At 38.1% G+C, this 17,159-nt stretch overlaps 1 protein-coding gene across 1 annotated transcript in view; it reads left to right on the forward strand.

Moving 5' to 3' along the window:
• Positions 1 to 17,159, forward strand: part of ncoa1 (nuclear receptor coactivator 1) — a 119,096-nt gene that overhangs the window by 24,794 nt on the left and 77,143 nt on the right. The window contains exon 3 of the mRNA XM_086264908.1: positions 11,056 to 11,278. The gene's annotated coding sequence lies outside the window, so the exon portion shown is untranslated. The remainder of the gene's footprint in view (positions 1 to 11,055; positions 11,279 to 17,159) is intronic.

Genomic DNA, 17,159 nt, shown 5'->3' on the forward strand with positions numbered 1-17,159 from the left:
TTTTAGTTCTGCTGAGCCAAATAAGACAGGTCAGGGTGAAGAAGTGACAGCCAAAGAAAAGCTTACCACAAAATGGAAAAGTTATGACAAATCAGACTATAAGGCAAAAAGAAAGTGCAGCTTTATGGTTTCATGGACAAAAGAATTTCTGCGGCTGCAATATGACAAGCTAAATAACCAGGGCTGCACATAAGTGGTCCGCAGGTGCGCATTCGCTGTCAAAATAAAAAACGCGCACAAGATAAGAAGTTGCAACGCGTGTATGCGTACATAAGATTTTCTGGAGGACAGACATTTGTTTAGAACTCTTAAAGATGTCAAAGAAGCTCCTTTAACCCTTCTTAGGCCCTGGGACCATTTTTGGTCCCTTTAGTTTTTCAGTTACAAGCCATTTGCACTGTGTTGAATGGAATATAGCCAAATTCTCTAAAAAAAAGTTTGGCATAATTTCATTTCAAAATTCAAGTCTGACTTCCTTAAGCAATTACTTTGGTGTTCCTCCACCTCCAAAGAAATGTCAGGAGTCCGAACCACAAAAGAAGCGCGTATTCTCGGTAAAGTGGTTGCAGGAGGTGAGCTGGCTTCAAACAAATGATGAACGCACAGAGATGTGGTGCGGAATGTGCCGTGAAAATCCCACTCTAGCGGACAAAAACAGTGCTTTTTATATGTACGCAAACGCACGTTGCAACTTTTTATCTGGTGCGCGTCTTTTATTTTGACAGCGAATGCGTACATGCGGACCACTTATGTGCACCTGTGTAAATAACATAATGTTCTGCCGGGTGTGTTGTTGGTTTCCCTCGATTTCTGAGTCGACAAGCGCCTTTGTTACTGGGACCAGTAATTTTAAGAAAGGCCCCCATTAGAACCCATGAGAAATGCAAGAAATGCATTATTGCTCAGTCTGCAATATCTTTCCTGGAACAAACACCAATTGCAAATAACATACTAAAAATAAACCTGAAAAATCTCTTTAGTACTTGCAAAGACTGAACTACCACTGGCAAAATTTAGCAGTCTTTGCAAACTCTCTCTTACCCGTGACTTCAGTGGAAATTTCAAATTCAGGATCTGACACAGACTGATTCATGTCCTACACAGTTCTTACAAGTTCATAGAAATTTCTGTTTAATTAGAACAGTGGTTCTTAACCTGGGTTCGATCGAACCCTAGGGGTTCGGTGAGTTAGTCTCAGGGGTTCGGCAGAGCCTCCACTGTGACATGCACGGCTCATTTTGTGCACCAGTAAAAAACATATCTATGTCTTGAATTTGAAAAAAATCACGTTTTATTTTTCACTAAAGAGGGGTTCAGTGAATGCACATAGGAAACTGGTGGGGTTCGGTACCTCCAACAAGGTTAAGAACCACTGAATTAGAACCAAATATTTGAGTTGATGATTGTAATTTTTATACAATGTTGTAATTTGTGTTTCAACAATTTTTTGATTAATGTTTTGTTTCCGTTACAATATTATACTTTAATGTATTGTAACGGAAACAAAACATCAATCAAAAAATTGCTCTCTTTTTATTCGGGCTACTTAAATTTATTTTGGGCTACCAAAAATTGAAGAGTCCCTGCCCGAAGGGCTACCAGGGACTTTGAAATTTTGCGAGCCCTGCGGTACCTCTCCAGCTCCACTAGCTAAGACTGAGCAAAGATTCCCCTGATGGTCATATTTCTGTGGTTTGTTTTCAGATGGTCAGTAGTGAGTGTGCATGTGTGCACACAAACTCCAATGTCAAGTGTCATGTTTACCCAAACATGTTAATAGATAAGACAAGACCCACTGAATTTCCTGTCAACAAGAAGCATCATTATGGAGCACACAAAACTGACCTACTTAACTCAACCACAGTTGGCTGACTGTTGAAGCCTGGTGTGCTGTCATGTTTAGAAAACATGACCTGCATTTTGGCAGTATTTCAAAAAGTAGGAAAAAAGGTAAACCTGTTCAGTTGGAGGGTGGCTTTTCAGGAACCAGTTTGTAGTCAGTTAAAACTGTACTTTACAGTTTCTGCCTATGCTCATGTTGTGCATCTAGAAAGCACCGTTGTTTTTAAAAGGGAAAAGTCACGGGCTAACGAGAGCCAGCAACATTTTGATCACTCAAATCAAACCTAATTTATTTAAAAGCTCCAGCTTAATCATATTTAGCTGCAAATAATTTGATTATTAAATAATCCAATAATCAATTTGTAAAGAGTCAGGAATAGAATGCTTAATTTGAGAGAAGTTGTGCAACCACAAATGCGCACACCTCAAAGTCTAGACTAGATAATAATTGGCATAGTGGTTTGAAAGTGACTAAAATACTGTGCATGTTTAAAGTACTTGCATTTTTTTCTTAATTTGTAAAAATTTTGAACAAATGATAAAAAATAAAAAGATTACAAGACATCAATATGTATATACGCATGTATACACTTTAGGGCTGCCACAAACGATTATTTTGATAGTCGACTAGTCACCGATTATTTTTGCGATTAGTCGACTAATCAGATCATCATCCATTGGACGTAAAACTACAGCTTATTGCACCAGCAGCATCTGCTCTTATATAACTATCATTAGCTTACAGCTTTAAGTGTTTAAGGTCTGTGCTAAGTAAAAATAAAGACAAGATGATAGTTTATTAAATTTTAATGAAATTTGCAGATTGTTTCGGTGAAGTTTAATAAACTCCTTGCTATCTAAAATATAACAGGACACTGGAGTATATTCTGGAGCATCTCACACTTCTGATAATCAGTTGTCTGCTTGACGTTTATTCAGCTGTGTAAAAACTATAACTTTAATCTCAGACAAACTGATTTACTCAGGAACAAATAAAATACTAAAAAAAAAGCCAAACAATAACATTTTAAGTTATCTAAGTGACTCATATATATTTAACCTGAGTAGCGAAAGACGGCGGTGGGTTTGAAAACGATTTGCGGGGAGTCCGGTGTTCTCACAGCGCTAGTGAGCCTAGCCCCCGGCTCGCTAACGAGCTAGTGGGTAACAGATGTCTCCGAAAACGTCGGAGCGCTTTTGAAAATATGTGGTGTCCTGATAAACTGAGCAGATATTTGAGGTTTACACAGCTACATTCTCGCCTGAAAATATGTTAAACATTTATTTTGTGACCCAGAAAGAATAATAAGAGTAACATTAAAACTAACTAGCTGCCGCCATTGTTGGAAACTGTGCTGGGCCGCGCTATGAATTCTGGGACACAGCTGCTTTTTCTTCTTCTTCGGGGTTTAACGGCAGCTGACATCCTTGTACATGCAATGCTGCCATCTTCTGTTTCAGTCCGTTATTACACTCTTAAATCCTGCTACTTATTCCTGCGTCTTTTGTGATCTTACAAAGCTTCAAACGACGCGTCGACTATTAAATCAGTCGTCGACGATTTTGATAGTCGACGTAATCGTGACTAGTCGACAAATCGTGGCAGCCCTAATACACTTATATACAAATGCCTATACACACACATGCACATGGACATAATACATGTATACATATACACATGCATACATTATCCAACAAGATAAAAACAACCAAAACTAAATAACTACGACAGAATAGACCCTGTTTCAAAGTGATCCAAAACCTGTGAAAATTGCTAGGTCTTCAGGTTTGATTGAAGAGGAGGTGATCTTTATAAATGAAGGAAGACTGTTCCAGGGTCTTGGAGCAGCAATGGAAAAAGCCTTGTCACCTTTAGATTCTGAACGTATCATTATTTGAAAATAATAGTGGGTTACCTTAGTAATGCTTTTGTAATAAAGAAGGTACAGTTTCTGTGCTAAAGGGGTCTAATACCTTGATTTCTACATGCCTCATCATATCAAGACCCACCCTCAGAGTGCAGGCTTCCTTGTGCTTCTTCTGTAAGTAGAATTGGAGGAAGAGTTTTCAGTTATCAGACCTCCCTTTTGTAGAATTTGGTTTGTGTTCTGATTCAGGAGAAAGACACCATCCCCTCTATTACTCTTATTTTAAACTTCTCTTTTGTATAAGTTACAATTAGGACTGGATCAGGTGAGCCTGAGCTGTCCCTCAGTAATGCTGCTGATTGTTTAAACTGCTGTGGGGCTTTCTGTGTTTGGTGTTTCTGGGTACTTTTTTGCCCCTTCTCTTTCTTCTCACCAACCAGTCATGGAAGATGGCTTTGCCTCGCTGAGCCTGGCTCTACTGGAGGTCTCTTCCTATTAAAAGTGAGTTCTTCCTTCCAACTATTGCCAAGTATTTGCTCTCGGCTTCTCTCAGATGTTGTAGGATCTTCACTTCAAGATAAAAAGCACCTTAATTGTTCTTGCTTGTAGTCAGTTTTTTTTCCCTCTGTAACATCAGCAGTATTTCTAAGCCAGAAATCAACAATCACCAATTAGTCAGCCTGGTTTTCTTATGGGTGCGATTGCTGGCATGATTTCATTGTTACACAATGGAATTAGAGCTGGGCGATATGAGATTTTTTCATATCACGATATGTTTTTTTCATTTCAGGCGATAACGATATCTATCATGATATAAGCCAAATAACTATATTTGTAAGATTTAAATGTGCCGTTGCTCACAAGTAAAATGTGAAATAATCAGCAACTTGTTTTTATTTAAATATTTATTTCCCATAATAAGTTCAACAGGGTAGATGTACTTAAGGAACATGAGACTTTTTCAGATAAATAAAGGCAAATATTGCAAACTACACAAAAGGCAGCCGCTAAAGCGTTTAAGTTTCAAAATAGAACAAACGAAACAGACTAAATTGTCAATTCCACTTAGAAACAAAATATTAATTCTAAAAATAAATCTTAGTTTGTTTTACAGAAGAACAGACAAAACTGACTAACTTTTGTCAATATCAAATAAACTGAGAACTAAAAGGAAATTCTCAATCTCTCCTTGTTGTATAGCTGAGCTTTTCAAACAGTTTTAACAGTTACTTTAGTCTGACAAAAGCCGAATGACGAATTAGCGCTTCCAGTCAGAGACTGAGGCTACGTCCACACGTACACGGGTATTTTTGAAAACGGAGATTTTCCGTTTTCGTTTTGAAAAATAATCCCGTCCACACATAAAGGCAGAAATGAAGGAAAACGCTGCTATGAACATGCCAAAGCAGCAGGTGGCGCTAGATTCCTAACCGTGCAGAAATATTGGCCAATCAGAAGTCTAGAAGCCTCGGTGGGAAAAAGTAAACAAAGCTGGGGCATAGAAGCAGAACCGAGTCGTATGTGTGGAGGGACAGTAACTGTGTGTATATGTAAGCATTTAAACACTGCAGAGAGTAGAATTAACAGTAACAGTATTGTAGAAATTCATTTCACCGAAACAATAACGTGGCGCACAGTGTGACGCATGCACCAGTTTATTGTATTTCCAGACTTGCTTTCGGCACATTTACAGTGCACGCTACTCTGTTTTTTTGTCAGACTTGAAATAGCCGAAATACCTTCACACTACGGAACTTCTATGGCTCTTCCGTTCGACAATCTCTCCGGCATTGGAACCATCATCTGTTTTCTCTTCGGTCACGCTCGGTTGATTTTTCTAGTCGGCACACTCATTTCCTCCATTACGCGCTGGCTCCATTACCCGCTGGCTGCTTCCCAAACAAACACAGGTGCGGCTTGGCACTTGTGCTGTACGTAACAAGTCACGCGACGTGACGCTGCGGCTGTGATTGGTTCGGCTCTGCGCTACTGAATTTGGATCGGCTGACCTTTTTTTTTTTTTTTTTTTTTTTTGAAGAGGACAAGAGCGGCGAGGTCTATCGCGGTTTCTTTCTCTATCGAGTAAAAGTTATATCGCGATACATATCGTTATCGTTCTATCGCCCAGCTCTAAATGGAATGCAAGATCAGACATCACAATTATTCTGTTATGTAATGATTCTCATTTAATTCATAAAATGCTCCAAATTTGAACTCCTCCTCGACCCTCTGGTATAAGCAGGCTGACCTTTTGGCATCTGATGACTATCTGACCATCACGTAGTCATTGTAGTTATTTAGAAGCGTTGGTAGATGAGGCAGAAAGGCTGGCACACTGTTCCAAAACAAGCCTACTGGTCCACCAAAGCCAAGGCTGCTGGTTCACCAGACTTAAAGAAATCAAGGACTGTGTGAAATATAGCCTTCATGTGTTTTGATAAAGTAGTTTGTCATAATACTTTATTGTAGGAAAAGAGTTTGATTTGTTGGTTACCTGCACTAGATGGGACAAGGTTTTGGCTTCTTGAGCAAGTTAAAATGTGCTTTTGAAGGTCCCTTTATTATGTCTACACTTGAAGTCAGTGTGAAGGTGAAGGGCAGACATCCGCTATGACGCTAGACAGCTCTTGTTTCCAGATGCATATTCATAACGGTATTGATAAGTTTTTGTTAAAATCCTCCTATAAGCTGGCACTTTCTTTTTAGTCTTTGGCATGCTAGCCATTAAAATCCATATTTGAAAATCAATGTTCATTGGATAAGGAGATTTTCATTCATGTTTTAAGGCTCCTCATTCAGTGCAGTCTTTCTGTGTAAAATATACAAGAGTTTTATAAATGCCAATTTAGCAACATCTGCAGCCAATCAGAAAAGTGCAAATTAAGGAAAATCTTGAGGAATTTAACAGAAGTTAAAAGCTATTTTTAACAAGATAAACGAGAAATGAACTACACAGATTAAAACTTTATAGCAGAGAATTACAATAAGAAAATAACTGCCCTGAGTTCATAGTTGAACACCTCTGCATGCTGAGACCCAGTATCGCCTTAATAACATCAGTGATTCTTGCCTGAGGATGAGGATTATTGACACTGTTAACATTAACTTTACTCACTTTTTTCTTTTTTCTTCTGCCTGTTATTATCTAAGCGAGGAAGCAGCCAGTTACGTTTTACCTAACAGCCTAGGTTTGCTTGTCGTCACATCTTTGAAGCCCGTTTGTGAATGCTAGGAAGAGTTTCTAAGCAGAAGAAGGGAGAGAACAAGGTTCTGGTTTGGATATTGTCCTATGTCTGCAGTGCTTCTGGCCAGTCATTTTGCACCAGTACAACCACTGTGCTGAAAATGATTAGATTGCTGTAAATTTCCTGCTTAAAGAGAGCTAGAATCTACTGGAATCAATTAAATCCCACACTGAAATCCAGGCTACGCTCAGTACACACAGACTTGCTAAAGATTTATCTCAGGGTTTTCCCAACAGAAGAGGTTTACGTCAGAGTCAAAAGAAAGTTATATTTTTTTAATCCAGTTTTTTGATTAGGGGTTTATATACTGATATACGAACAATGCTTTTCTTTGTAAGATGGTTAGAAGTACCAGGAAATGTTCTTCATCAGATAAGGTAATGCAGACTCATTACATTCAATGTACACGGACCAGCCTTGCTGATGAGGGTAGTCCCCCCCCCCCAAAGACCCATTATAAGCCTGGAAAAACCTTGTGTATGCAAATTTTATTTATCTTTTTTGTTAAGTAACCCAGATGAAGTGAGGATCAAATAAAGTTGACGTTGAAGCTCTGTTTTCTCTCTTCATTGTTCTCCCTTGAATATGGGTATGTACCTGTTAACTCACCTTCTATTTTGCTGTTCCAGTGACGAGCTGTAATTCACACCTGTAAAATGCTATCTGATCAAACTCTAAATAGACACTGAAAAGCCTGAGACAGGAGAGGTCTCATGCAAAGCATTTAGAAGGCTTTTGACTTGACTTCGACTTGCTTGTTCGAAAATTTCTTGCAGCACTGCAAGGAGCCAGATTAAGAGGACTAGTCAATCAGCTGGTGTGTTTGGGCCTGGCAACAATCATGTGTTATCTGATCTTTACATAAAATGCGTGTTGTGTAGCACATACAACAAGGAAACTGTTTCTAACGTCTAAAATCAGCACACTGCTGCCTTTTTACGCAGAGCTGTGTTGCCGCACAGACTCTGGCTGCAGATTGATTCAGCTTGATACTGCGTTTGATCCCCATAGTCAGGAAAATCACTCATAATGCCCGAGCAGCTCGTTCTCCAGACTGAGACACTGATCTGCTGTTGCACAGAGTGGGGTCTGCTGAGGAGCAGAACCACCCAGTGAATCAGATCCAGATAGTCGTTCAAATCCAGCCAATACTGACAAAACTTGAGACTCTTCCAAACACGAGTGTTTGTAACTTTCCACGTTTTATTGTTCAGTATTTGAAGAGAAAACTCTGAAATGCAATTCTTGCACTAAGGTGCCCTCCTCGACTAAACAGGAAACAATAAAAAATTTATTATCGGGCAACTTCCAGCAATTATAAAAGCATGATCATCAAGATAAAACTCTTTGCTGTGATGCTGTTGTTTTGCCTTGTGATATAAATCTACCACACCTCTTCCCTTTAAACCAGTGTATTAAGCTTAAATCAGGAGTTTTAAAGTGTGCCTGACTAGTAAAGCCATTTAATAACATCTTATAATGTCTTATAATAAGTGCAAATCCAACAATAGATCTCAGTGTTTCTGCATAGTGCCATTAGATGTGTATTAAAGACAAGTCAATCTGCAAGGGACCTTAACCTATGGAGTAATTTGGAATCAAAAATATAAATTGTACTTTTCCAATCAAATGTTTTGGTGGACCAGTGTTGGCCCCGGGTCATCAGACTGGTTAATTTGAGCCTACTTTATAGATACATATGTCTGTTTGCAAATCTGCTGGCCTGGGACAGGAAGATGTTCCTAAGCCAGCCAAGAGATGTAATCCTTCTAGCATGAGACCCTGAGTCTGGGAGGGGCGTCATCTCTGTAGAGCACAACACCCAAAAAGCCAAACTGGGGAGGCATTCTACTCAGATTCCTGTACATTGACTCAAAGTCAATACAGTCAATAAATCATTCATTTAATTACAAAGTTGGTTGTCAGTAAAACTAACAAGAAATCAGAGAAAAGGACAGAAAAATAATATAGATCATTGTTCCACTGAAATACAGCTATAGCAGTGTCTCAGACCTGGTGCATGTGATAATAAATATACAAGTACTTGATAGTGACCGAATGTTGTCTATAGATGGTGATACTGGCGACATTGAACTTCTGATGGTCTACATGCTTTTGTACTTGCCTCAGTCTGACCTCAATTATAGCAAGAATCATAATTGCTTCTTCTTCTTTCCTCTCTTTTTTTGGTCAGTACTGGACTAACAGTTGTTTTGACATGATGATTCGAGTGTTGCATTTATGGAACTTTTGGATTCCTTGAACCCAACATGTTTCCAAACAGACTCCTTGGTTTTGCTGGTCCTGTTGACCAGAGGTTCTCTTTCTGTCATCTTATTTTGAGCTAAACTAAACTTGTGGAGTGAGTTTGGGCTTTTGGGGAGGGTGGAAAGTGCTATAAAGGAAATGAAGTCAAACACATACCATATGTTTCATGTTTTATTTTCCTTTTTTTTTTTTAATTTAGGAAAGTCCCATTTTCTTTTAAGTATTCCTTTAATGCATCACGTTTCCAAAATGAGCTGATGTTAAATAATCTCAATATAGACCAGAATAATCCACCTCAAACCTTTTCTTCCATTATATTTTAAGCATGTTTTTAGATTTTTAGTTCTGAGTTACTGAATTACTTTAAAGGATTTAAATGTAGGGAATTTTAACGGTCTGAGTGTTATTTGTGTTCTCAGTTTGTTTGTTGACGAGTTGTTATGATTACAAGATGTAAAGCCACCGAAGTCGACACAATGGTGCGCAGATTTTACTGTGATCAGTCTGTCCCTACCTGCTGGGTTGTTAACAGCCAGCTGTGAGCAGCTATGAAGCGGATGTCAAGGCAAGAAACACAAATGTCAGGGGCAAGTAATTCTGTTTAGATTTATCTTCTGTGTGTGTGCTCTAAGTTATTATTAAAGTAGATTTCTGTGCTTCTCTTAGGTTATACAGTGAAATAACCTAAATATTTCGAATATATTTAATGAATGAAGCCCTGCAGCTGGTGTGGGTTGTTTTTAATTCTCCAGATGTCTTCCATAGAAGCTTCTATTTTGAATTCGCCCAACAATTTTATTGCTCTTTTATAAGATGCAGTCTTTTGGTAGTAGTGAGGGGAAATCTCATTTAATGTAGTCTTTTCTTCGGGGTTGTTATCACTTTTACATGGAAATGCTAAAGTTTCCTTCAACATGAACCTCTTAAACTCTTGTAGAGTAGCTTTGCATGATTTACAGTTCAAAATAATCCTTATTTATCTTACACAAGGTCTTGGCACTGCCCCTTAATTTTTCTTCTGTGTAAACCAATCTGTTTTAGCTGATCGGCCCTTAAGCTATCTTTCTTCTTATTGGCTTTTTTTCCCCAGAATATCATGAGATATACGATTTGCCACTTTTCTCCAAGGCCCTCGCTTCTTTTCTGTCTCTGTCTACGACTTGTGTAAATGCAGATTTGCCTCCAGTTACAATGCCTGGTGCAAATTTGTGTCAGTTCACCTCATTGCAGTGACTTCGTGTGCATAAATGTGCCATAAGAGTAGAACAAACAGTCTGAAAATTAGTGTTTGGTGCAGCTTGTAAGCTACAACTCAACTTATATTTACTTATATGACAAAAAAAAAGAAAAAATATATCATCAAATCATTTTCACTTCATCAGTGGTATTGGTGTTATGTTCAGATCACATATGATTAAGCTTAAACATTGTCACTATTTTACTATTCTCTAAATATCAACCACTACAAATCACTCTCAAGTAACAGCCCATAGTTGTAGTAAGGTTGCCAGCTGTACCTGGTGGAGTTCACCCTGGACCTGTTTTTTTTTTTTCACCTCTACATTTGTCATTGCTTTTGCATGTTCCCCCTGTAATAGCATCTAGTCTCACCATGTCACACAGACTTATTCCCTCTGTTAGCAATTAACACGTTCTTTCACTTTTTTTGTGTTTAATGCTGCTTGGTATTTTAAATATTCAAAAATAATGACCTGTTATTAACAAATGGCAAATAGAACTGTCAATATTACAGCATAACTTGTGAAAGGTTAATTTCTACATTGCAAATGAACATATTGTGATTGTCCATTTTTTCTGTGTTTTCTTGACAGTTGGAGGCCAACGGGCTTCTCCCTGCACCTGGGATGGTGCTTTTTGACAGAGCGGCTGTGGAGCCATAACCCCACCGCCATCACCATTCCATCCTCTTGACTCTAAGCTGTTGGCCCACCACTGATCTCACGCCCAGGCTCCCCTCCTTCCCTCAGCTTTGCTCAGTCCCTGACAAGGCCACCACAGCCACCACATGACTCACCAACTGGAGCCCTAGATCAAGTAAGCACGGTGCTCTGTACTCGTTGACTTGAGTGCTGCAGTATGTCTCATTGCAAGCCAGAGTGATCCCTCGCACAACTTGTGTGTTCTGCAGCAAACTGTTATATAACATTGATTTCCCACTGAATACTGAAAGAGTAATTTTCTTTATTGACTAGAATACTTTTTTAGTGATTATTTTAATTTCTGGACTGAGCTTCTAACGAAGGGTGAAGGTTGTGTTTGTAGGATGGCAGTGGCAAACCTGAGGTCAAGTAAAGCAAGACACAGCGGCTACGTATTGAACGTGGATTTATTTTAAATTTATTTTATGCTTGTTTTGTAATCTAGTTCTTATTATCTATTATTCTCTTAACTGCTTTTGTGATTGAATATCACCAGTAGCCCAAACTAGTTAAAATATTAAAGTAACATATAAGCAAGTTTAGGAGGGTGAACCAGCCTATCGCGCTGAAAAGGTGTTTTTCCTTGAAAATGGCAGCTTATCAAAATTGATGGTGATTAATCAGTGTTTCAGTACCAGTGTTATGAGCTATTGTATTTAAAAACTGCATCCACTTCCATGCATTTGATTCATTCATGGGATTTAGTTTACTCCAATGTACATTGATGTAAGGCCAAACCTGTTTACTCTTGTCATATTTTATTATCTTATAACCTCATTGAAAATTCATTTTTTGTTTCAAAATCTGTTCCTGACCAGGAGAAAATGAGAGTTTATCCTGGTTTAAAATAGACCTTTGCCAGAGTGGCAGATACATTTACCTCTTAATTTTGTTCATTTTATAATCCAAAAATATATTTAGGCTTGAGTAAATTAAACTACTTGTGTGCAGGAAAAACCCTGCAAACTATAGTTTGTTAGCAGTAAAATGGTGAATTAAATCTAATTTAAATCAAGGACCCAAGTGTGAGATTTGCCACAAAACCTCGGGAGTGCCATCGTAATTATATTGTCACTGTAGGTGTTTGTTTGAATTTATTTATAAGGTGTAAATGCACTGTGAGATTGGTTTGATTTGCGTTTTGTTCTTTTCAGTTTTGCAGGGCAAGTCATTTATTTTAAGTTCTGCAGTATGCAGACAATGCACAAATGGCTGACTTGAAAGACTCCAGTCTTTGCCATCTCCACACATAGTTAATAGCCTGTCAATTTAATTTTAAAGAAGACAAGTTAGTTAAACTTAGATTTAATAGTTTATAGAAGCGAGAACGAGAAGAAAAAAACTTCAGGCCAATGAAGTGCATTGCTCTGAACATCCCAGCATGTCTGAGGAGGCCTCCCATAGCGTTTCACAAGTTGAAATGAGGACACACACACCCACATTCACGCGCCAAATTACACAGTGCCCAGCAGAGTTCAATAAATGATGAATATTCATGTGGAATTATCAGTCTGGCAGTGAACGTGTTTGAGAGAGAAAGCGTACTGTGAAAAAATTAGGTGAACAATGACACAGACGCTAAGAAAGGCAGTTACACAGATCCGACGGTCCATGGCTGATATTGTTTTAGTGGTATATTTGATGTCTTTTAAAAGATTGATAAGGAATATCGTATGTTTTGCTCAGAAAACAGCGAGAGGATACTTCTATCTCAGTGAAAATGTATATTTCTATATTTTGGTTACATAAATGAACAGGGCAACTACAGGTAGCAATTCTCTGGTTGTCTCTCACCTCTAAAAACAGCTTTGTGCTGTGCTTTCTATACACTAAGATCTCTGGCTAACCGTCATAATGTCTGAGGAGCTGTGTGTAGTCCAAGGTTATTTCTTACTCTTGGTAAACATCCTGGATCTGGGTGTTCACAGATGGTTGGGAAACAATGGGCTGGAACTTAACAGGGTATTCAGTTGAGAAGCAGGGAATCTTAAAGGGCCACAACAGCATTTTTTGAATGTTTAATGGTTTTTCATTGGGATTTGGAAGCATGCGTAGTATAGAGGCTAGGCAGTTTGCATTTCAGTGCAAGTATGAACACATTTTTGTACACACTATATAATATATGTGGAGAATGCCAGCACTAGACAATAAATTGGGAGCAAAAAATTGATACTTTTCAGTGAAATATTTTGCAATATTTTACACTTTTGCAGAAGTCACCTCAAACATATAGCCTGTTGGATAAGCTGGATTTTTGTAGAATTTAAGCCTAACATTAGCTGTAACCAGCTGTTGTTGTTGTTATGGTTGTTGTCCCATATAGGGTGGTTGACATTAGGGCTGGGTATCGTCACTGATTTCTAGAATCGATTCAATTCCGATTCACAAGGTCCCAAATCGATTCGATCCACGATTCGATTTAATTCGATTCGATTCGATTTAAATCTGGGAAATTTTGACAGTCAGAAGTATAATTCAGATCAGAACATTTACATATTTTTGTATCTATAAAAAGGAAGCTGACACTCGCAAGACTTTATCCAAGGTGTGAGCATCACAGCAGATGCCTTTGTGTCAAAGTAGCTGAAGATAAAACACAGAAAAACATGAAGGTGATTTTCCTGGCCTGGGATTTTATAAAAATATTCTGCAGTACATCAAAAACGAAAGAAAACCATTAATTAATGAACATTACCTCTGACGTTACAGCGGTTTTATTAGACACACGGCTAAGCATTTTGCATTTTGAATAATATTAAAAAGTTTAAATTTGTTCAGTATTGAACAGCAGAAATGAGGTTTTCTTTTCGGAAGAATGTAAAAGGGAAAAAAACAGCGGCCGACAGCCTGTAAACAACAGTAGACTTGTGCGTAACAAGCAAGCGAATAATGAAGAAAGCGAAACTGTTCGAGAGAGAGAGAGGGTGGGGGGGGGAGGGAGAGAGAGAGAGCTGCGCATCGCAATGGAAGCAAAACAGTAAAAGAGTGAATTCATGACGATGTTTATGTGAAGCGTTTGGATCTTCTTTAGCTGCTGGTTCGGTCAATATTGTTTGGAGAGAGATCAAACTAACAGCTTTAGAATCAGCTCATAAAGGGCGTGAACACAAAGCGCGGACCCGGATCAGCGAGCTGTCGGCTTTCAGCCCCGACTGTGAGAAAGGCGACATCTAACTGATTCTGATCCGCGGGTCAGAATCAGTACCTGCTCTCATTTACTGTTTGGTGGTTCTTGAAATTTTGTGAGATGTCACCAGAGATTCTGGCATTTCGGACAAAATAAATTTATATTAAAAAATCGATTCAGGATTTTAATGAATCGATTTTACGTTATCCAAGCCAGAATCGATTTTAATCGATGAATCGATTATAAAAACCCACCCCTGGTTGACATGTCTTATTTGCTGACAATAACTAAGTGCAACAATTTTGGAAGTCAGTCAATTTTTCTAATGTACATCAGAGTTTTTAGCATTTCTTTCTGGTTATTTCTGGTTTCACCATTTGAAAACTAACTTTTACAGGTTTAAACATGGGTAAATGATAAGTTTTTTGAAAAAATGATTTTGTTGATAATTTCCTGATCATCTTTTGAAGTAAATAAACCACCAAAAAACATACATCAGTGATTCCAACTGTTTAACTTGGAACACAGTCGTCAACATTAACATTTCTTAAGTTGCAGTTTTTTAAGGTCATAGATCTTACATTTTTGGGCGTTTTGGTGTTTCCACCGAAGCGCAGCATTGGCGGACCTTGAAGATCTTGGACTAAAAAGCGAAACAACAAAGAAAAAATGTTGGCAGATTTATTATTATTTGTTGCAGCCTTGCTTTTATCTTTCTTGGATTTGCACAGATAACTTTGACTGCATTTATTCAAAACTCTAACATAGATATGATGTTGAGGTAAGCCAGATATGTGTTTAAATGAGTCATTTCCAGCAGTTTTAAAAGCAATTTATACAGTTAAGTGCGTATATATTTGGAAAGAGATTACGACAACGGATTATCACAATGGATATTAAATGACACAACTCACATGCAATTGAAGTGCAGACTTTTAGCTTTAACTCTGGAACTCTTTCATGGCATGCATTTTTAATTTCTTGCTATTTGGGCTGATTGGGACCTGATGAATGTAAAAACAAAGATTACCAGATTTGAATTTTTTATTTTTTTTTACCTGATTTTTGTTTCTGAGAAAAATGTGATCCACATATGAAGACATTTGTTTTAAATTTTGATAGAACAGTGGCAGTATAATGTCCTTGTAAGTGGATATCAGGCCCTTGTAGAGCAAAATTTTGTATTTTGCTATAGATTACTCTAACTGTAGCTGAAGAACATGGCTGTTTTGCATAGTTTGCAAGACTTTTTTCTTATGGCGTGCCAAATGTAACCCTCTGCTACTGAAACAATATTCAGCAAGTGAGAATTGGGTGCACATTTTCACTTGAAGAGAAAACCGCTCATTTAAGGAACCTATTGGGACAGTCTCTCGCCAATCAAAACTGATGGCAGCATAGTGCTAAAAACTGTGCTATAGACAGACTGATGTTTATATCATTTATGATGTTGGCACTTACAGAGCTCAGACTGTCTATTACAAAGCAAGAATACCACCAGACTGTTCCAATAAAGAAATAAAATACATCTGTTTTTGCTTTTTATTCCCTATTTTAAAATAATTGATTGTGAGCCAATTTGGTCATATTGGTTGTGATCCTACAGCCGCATGGATGCCAATTCAATACACTCTTACTTCTTTCATAGGAGTCAAGAAAAGACTGAACAGGTAATGGATTGTTTGGAAGGATTGCCGGGAAAAAGCCTGTTCTTTCTAAAAAGAACCTGTCAGCATGGCTTAGGTATGCACAGTGGGATCTGAGCAAACCACAAGACTTTTAAAACAGTTTCCTTTGGACAGATGAGACTAAAGTGGAGATGTTTGGCCATAATGCACAACACCATGTTCTGAGAAAACCAAACAGCAAATATCAGGACAAACGCTTCATACCAACTGTCAAAGAGGGTGGAGGGTGAGGATTTGGGTTTATTTTGCAGCACCTTTCAGTCACTGAGTTCACCATAGACTTCACAAATGTGAGGCGGAACTTTCATTTGGGAACTATTTTCAAACCAAGACTAGACATGGAGAAAATATGTTAATATAGAAATTGTGATGCATTTTATGCAATTGTTCTTTTAATGCTGTGTCAATTTTTGGGCCTTTTTGTGGCTAGGACAGTGCAGAGAGTAGACAGGAAAGTAGTAAGAATGAGGGTGAATGACATGCAGGAACGGGTCTGGAGCTTGATCATACCCAGGTCAGAGCAGCAAGCAGTACTTTACCTGTTTGAACATCCTTCAGTGTAATGGTCAGCTGCTCAACCAACTAAGCAATATCAGCACCTGTCGTTCCCCCCTTTTTTAAATTATCCCTTCCGCCAAGTAGCCATCTGACAAGCTGATAGCAATTTTGGTAAGTAAAAAATGGCTAATGATAGGTCAGTAAATCTTTGTCTCAGTGCCATGACTGATGACATTGGAGATGCACTGAACTGATTTTTCCTTATAAATTTCACTTAAAGATTTAGTTAAAAAAAAAACAAAAAAAACAAACAACTTAACTGAGGATATTTGTGTCTTTTTCCATAGAAAACATTCTTTTTCATTGCTTACATGCTCCAAACTGGACTTCAAAGTACCCCTCGCATGGGGGTCCATGCTTTGGGACTGATTTAATTTGTAGAAAATTTGTATGCAGACAGGGTAAAAGTTTGTTTTAGAAAGCAAGCTTGCGGCGCACTCTAAAATCAAGCCAATTCAATCATTGCTCTACATAAACTGTAGGTCACAACATTTGTTTGAAAAGTCAAACGACATTTCTATTTCTTTTTCCTTTTTTTGTAAATCGACGGCTGGTTTGGAAATGTTAGACTAGACTGCATATTTCATTTATAAGCAGACAATATATGGAATGGAAAATACTAA

The sequence above is a fragment of the Aulonocara sp. 'chitande type north' Nkhata Bay genome, linkage group LG15 (genome assembly GCF_057382095.1).
Source record: "Aulonocara sp. 'chitande type north' Nkhata Bay isolate Kocher_YH1m ecotype deep benthic linkage group LG15, A_spYH_male_GT1.1, whole genome shotgun sequence".
In the NCBI taxonomy this organism is placed as follows: Eukaryota; Metazoa; Chordata; class Actinopteri; order Cichliformes; family Cichlidae; genus Aulonocara; species Aulonocara sp. 'chitande type north' Nkhata Bay.